The 6,141-nt window shown below is 41.3% G+C and overlaps 1 pseudogene; it reads right to left on the bottom strand.

The window, feature by feature from the left end:
- Window positions 1-426: 426 nt before the first annotated feature.
- Window positions 427-6,141, bottom strand: part of LOC127198761 (stromal membrane-associated protein 1-like) — an 85,000-nt pseudogene continuing 79,285 nt past the window's right edge.

Here is a 6,141-nt window from a genome sequence, read left to right as displayed (position 1 = left end):
GATTACACTGTCAGAGGTATTACTAACTTGATAATGCTTCCCTTGTATACAAACATCAGAGCCATAGTTTTGAGGGTACAACTGGTCACGCAAGTTGACTCAGGTTCTTCTCAACATGGCTTATGACGTCATGGGAAATATGGGCAAATCGCCCCTCCACAGAGGATGCTTTCTTAGCCTGCTTTCATCACATCAGACTTATTCAGCACTGACCAACACAGTCAATCAGATACATCTTAATATGAGCAAACGGAGGGATAGAAATAAGTGTACATGAATAAACAGGGAGCTAGATGCATTACAGTGGGAAATGCAGGTGGGTGGTTCTGGCTGAAACTCTCCTGCAGCTCACTCTTTCACAGTGGTGTGCTGAGTCTGACCTGAGGGGGCTTCCTGGACACCCTGTTGATTCTTCCCTGAGAGGTATTACTGAGGCTGCTGAGCTTGAAACAGAACAAACTTACTCTGCAGCGCACCCCTCTGCCCCAGCATTCCTCCTTAGAGGCAACATCGCTGTAAAGAAGTATCATCACTCTTGTGTGGGGGATTTCTATAAACCATTTGGGCAAAAGCATGCATGCCCACTCTCACGCTTGTACTCTGCCCCATCACAATTCCTATACAGCTGGTAGCTGCAGATGCTGGTACACCAATGGTGTGCCATGCCTTGAGATACAGCTGCTGCTTGGGAGAGAAATGGTGTGTTTGTGGGTCTCATAAACACATCAGGAATGCTTTGTTGTTGGAAGATGCCTGTTCCATATAGAGATAAGACGGAGTCCTTGGAGAGTCATTTCTTTCCTATTTCTTCTGACTTTATAGTTTGGATCTCAGTGAACAGATCCAGGTTCCCAGATGTTATGGCAGACAGAGTAACAGCTGCTGCTAAAAAGGAGGTCCCCTAAGTGGGGCCAGGAGAACTGCAGGTAAGGGATTAGAAACCAAACTGTTCAGTTCATCATTCAGGACTGGCACTGTGACTGTGTTCTCATTGGCCACTGACATCTTGGTAGGGCCATCAAGTCCCAAAGACCAACTGTGGACTCTGCGGCTTTGTTCAGGCAGGCATTTTTCTTAGCCTCAAATGATTGATCATCTTTCCTCTGCAGCTTTTCAGCTGTCAGTGGTTTTACAGTCGTCTCCATCACTCTTTCTTTTTTCCCTCCCCCAGCCTTTTCTTCATCTGTAATAGCTTCAGCATTTTCACCATAGTATTTCTACTTATGTATCTTTGATGAAAAATTCTGGTCCTCAGAAGTTCTCTGGGAGATTGGCTTCAGGAAGTTAGTCTTGTTTTAGTATTCCTCATGTCTTGCGTGCATGGAATCTGTTCTTGTGTCTGTTGGTATAAGAGCCCCCAATATCAGCATATCTGATGCAAATAAACACATCAGTATTCTAGGAAGCCCATCAGGGAACTTTGGCATCTCAGGAGGCATAGAAACTTGTCATTTCCCCTCAGCAGTTTTTTGTTGTTGTTGTTGTTGGAGGATGTTTTTGTGCACTGTATATTCATTTAAATGCTGGTTTCTGTACCCAGAGATTTGATTGCAGGCCAGACTTTGGCACTGTAAGTATTATGAAGCATTTTCTGACTCAGTATTCTGTAAACATTGCTCTCCATCACCTTCATATTTAGGAAATAAAGAGCTGAATAGCCAATAGCTGGGAAAGAGGAAAAGGCCTAGAGAGAGAGAGAGAGTGCTTACTTCTCCGGAGACTGTGGGAGTCGCCGTCAGGTCGTGGATAAAGGAGGAGGTACCAGAACAAGACTAAGATGGCAGGCCACACTTTGGGAAGTAGGCAAGGCCAATATGGTCTTGTTAGAATAGCTCAGAATCTTCCCAGCTATTGTACCTAAAACTTATAATCAATACATATATGTCTCCGTGTCATTATTCAGAGCAAGGGCAGGCATACAGTTACACAGTTTGGGCCAGATGGGCTAATGTAGCTTCTGATAGCCAGGATGCAGGTGGATGGATCTGATGGGGCTAGGCAGGCAAGGGTACTGCGAAAGCAATGAATAGACTGAGCCCAAGAAGTGCTAAGGGAGGAGGGTAATGGGGAGGTGACTGGAACCAGAGGAAGAACAGCGGTGGCCCCAGCACTTAGGTAACAGGAAGATTTTGAAAATGAGAGACAAAATGCTTATTAAAGAACAGATAATCAATGTTGTATGGATACCCGGCCAGCTGGTAAGCTGAATAAATCTGAGGTACCCAGGGATGCTTGTCGTCCTGGAGAGACACCAGATGTGGCATTTGTCTTAAATGTGCCCTTCCTATTTAGAATAGCAATTTTTTTTACGGTTGACAATATGAAGGGCAATGTAACAACATGAATGAATAGGCCCCGTGTGCCATTGGTGGAATTTTAAAATATGCAGCAACTTCAGGAAGCCTGCTGGAGTTTACTTGAAAAGTAAAAAATACAGCCAGAGAGATTTCAGTGAGTAAAAGCAGACCTCACCAAGCCTGACAACCTGAGTTCTATCCTCAGAACCCACATGGCAGAAGGAAAAATGATACCCACAAACTGTCCTCAGATCTCTGTACAAGTGGTGTGGCATGTGTGCTGTGCCCCCCCACACACAGGGAGACTAGACGAAACATTAAAAGTTAAAGATTAACTTGTCACATCACCCAATAATTTCATTACCTAAGGTCTATGATAACCTGCACCTTCTAAACAATCTCATGCAAATGTTGACGACAGCATTACTCATAACTGAATAGGACACATTCGCTCTGGAATGACTGAACAGATGAGCAAACTGTTAACTCTCCGTGCAGTGAGCTGTTCAGCAATAAATAATAAACAGAGGTACCCAATCACAAATAAATCCAGGTGACATGCCTCATGGAAGAAGGCAGGCACAAAAATGGAAACTTCATATGATTCTATTGACATGGTATTCTATAAAAGGCCACACTGTCATGAGAGAACCACCACAGTGGCTTCCAGTGGGTGGCTTTGGTGGCTTCTCAAAACACGATTATGAACTTCCGGAGCATAACGGAAGTATTCCTAACTCCGTCAGGCTGACGGTTGCATGCTATATGCACCGCCCACATTTTCAGACCACACTTCAGATAGCTACATTTTTATATGAAAATTATACCTCTTGTAATCTATAAAATTGATTTAAAAATCCGTTTAAATTATGTGCTAATCTTTATGAATTAAAGGAAAATTCTAGAGACATGCATTTCATCTCTCACCTTATAATTTCTACGTTACTATTGATCATTCAGTTTCCGCTCATGTGTGTCCAGCTGTGTTTCAGGCTTCTGAGAACTAAGAACACGCGTGCACAGCACCAGATCAATGTGTAGACCACAGACACTGGAGTTCACAAACATTTCACATTGTGAATTTAATTTAACAAATTAAATTCTTATACAATTACTCTGGCTGCATTATTCTATGATTTGGGATTTTTGGAAGATTTTTTTCTATGCATATAAACTTTTCATTTTTAGTTCTTTGAGAATTTTGTATAGTGTGCTTAGTTCATCGTCAGCCTTCCACCAAGTCATCTCAGTCACCTACTCTTTTCTTCCCACTCAACTTTGTATCTTTTGTTTTATGTCTTCTTCTTCTTCTTCTTCTTCTTCTTCTTCTTCTTCTTCTTCTTCTTCTTCTTCTTCTTCTTCTTCTTCTTCTTCTTCTTTCTTCTTCTTCTTCTTCTTCTTCTTCTTCTTCTTTTCTATCAGGGCGAATTTGTGCTGCCCAAATAGTCTTGAATGTGTGACCTTCCACTGAAGCATGGCTTACCTATTAGGACCTTAGTTTTGCACAGGTGTTGTGCATGAGGTCACCAGTGCTGTGAGTTCACATGTAAGCATCCATATTCTGCCAAGAAGAAAAGATTTATTTTTACATTTGAAATTATGGGTATGTGTGGGTGCCCTTTGCAGGAGTTTGTACATATAACTGTGGTGCTTGTGCAGAACAGAAGAAGGCACTGGATCCTCTGGAGCTGGAGTAACAGCTATTTGTAAGCTGCTTCTTGGCGGTGCTAAGAATCCAATTCTATTCCTCTGCTAGAACGGTGAAAGCTCCTAGCTATTGAGCAATCTATCTTCTGTACTTAAAAAAACATTATTATGACATATTTGTAAAAGATTAACCTATGTTTCTACTCAAATACTTCTTGTCATTACATGGCAGCATTTGACTAGATTTCATGAATTCAATTCTCAATGGGCACCTATGAAAACTCAGGAAATAATGGCAATTGGTATGAAACACAAACCCAAGATCTACAGTCAACATACTGTTGAGCTGTGGGAATCATTTCACTAATTAAAAGAACATAAAAAGAAATGAGTATTAGACTATAAAAGGGATGGGCATATTGATTTCACTCCAGGGGAAGTAAACAAGTGCCTGTCTGAAGAATAAAGAACATATGAATTCCCACCCTGCATCTCTGCCTGAGGATCAGAAATCCTGCCTCTGGTTTTGCTAATGAAAGAACATCTCTTTCTCTGTGGCAAGGAATTTTATCTTGAAGATGTGAGATATTGTTGGCTCACTCCAAAATCCTTCACTGTTAAGCAGCAACAGAATCTGTCACTCTGAAAGCTTTGTTAGACCAACTGGCAGACCATGTCAATACTTTGCTCAGAAATGCTAAGGAAAGGGAGGGCTGCAAGGGTGGCTGAACTGAAGGAGTTTGTCATCCACACTTATTATGCTCCAAGAAGAAAAGTAAAAGCCCCTTTATAATCATCACTAATGAGCAAGTAGAAAGCCATAGAATCTGACTGTTGTAAATACTAGATCCAGTTTAAAGACTTGAAGGAGAAAATATTTTATGAATAAAGCATGATTTTTGATAACTGGAAACATGGAATTGCTACACAAGGAGAGACAAACTAAGAAGATAAACACAAACAGAAGTGAATAATATGAGAAAAGCCAGGCAGATCTGATGTCTGGCCTTAAAATCCCATCAGTAGATAAAATTCACATCTTGAATTAGGGTATAGAGGTCAGTTTTAATAAACTGGTCTATAATTCAGGAGAAATGACAAAAATAAAAGCTAAAGCTGTTCAAATGAGAGAATAATGACTGGAAATCCACCCTGAGAATATTGAATATCTCAAAAAAGAAGTCACAGTAATTTGAAGGAATAATGTAAAATGCATCTGAATAACCTTCCTGCTGGTGACAGATAGCAGACCAGGAAGAGAAGATATAAAGGGGGTCTATTGACTTGTCTGTCTTTAGATACTGAGAGAAGCTTTAGGTTACACCTGAGTTACTTTTGACTTGAAAATGTGGCAAAGTACTCAGATGTTATAAAGAAAAAAGTGTGACGGTTGCAGGAAAATGGCAATTAGAAACTGAGTCTGAGCAAACAGATGAATATGAGAGGGAAGGAAAAGAATAATGGCTGCTGTGTCATTGCATCCCTCCAATTCCCCAGCACTTGCTTTCCATAATAGCAAGGTGTGGTGAATGGACCTGGATACTTGTTGTCACTTAGAGCCACAGGTGACATTAGCCATCAGACATCACCCTCTGATGACTCTAGCAGTGAACTGCCTGCCAGAGTGGCACTGACAGTGAACTTTTCACATGACTGGACATCCTGTTACCAGCAATGCTGTCACCCCTCTTCTTCCACTCAGCCTACAGCCACTTATACTGCCCCATTGGTTAGATAAGCACCATTGTTCTGTCAGTGACAGATCATTCTGGGAGAAAAGAACTGGATGAGTGAAAAGCAAACACAGAAAGAGAAGAGAAGGGTAAGTAGAAGAAAGTGAGTATGTAAGTGTGGTCAGGAAACTTGAGTGTAAGACAGATATCTGGAGAACATAAAACCTCTTCTCTGCCTCACCCACACAAGAGAGACAAGCTACAGAACTCAGCTCCTAGCTAGCACACAAAGGCACACTAGCGAGATCTTCCACAGTCTTTTAGAGTAGTGGTTCTCAACCTGTGGGGCATGACCCATTTGAGGATTTATCAACTTTTCCACAGGGGTTGCATATCAGAGATCCTACATCTCAGATATTTACATTATGATTCATAATAGCAAAATTACAGGTGCAGAAATGAAAATAATTTTATGGGTGGGAGGATCCAAGATGGCTACACTGAATACACACCATGTCTGATCT

The sequence above is a fragment of the Acomys russatus genome, chromosome 14 (genome assembly GCF_903995435.1).
Source record: "Acomys russatus chromosome 14, mAcoRus1.1, whole genome shotgun sequence".
Classification (NCBI taxonomy): domain Eukaryota; kingdom Metazoa; phylum Chordata; class Mammalia; order Rodentia; family Muridae; genus Acomys; species Acomys russatus.
Note: the sequence above shows the minus strand (reverse complement) of the source record. Positions and strands in the feature narration are given on the sequence as shown.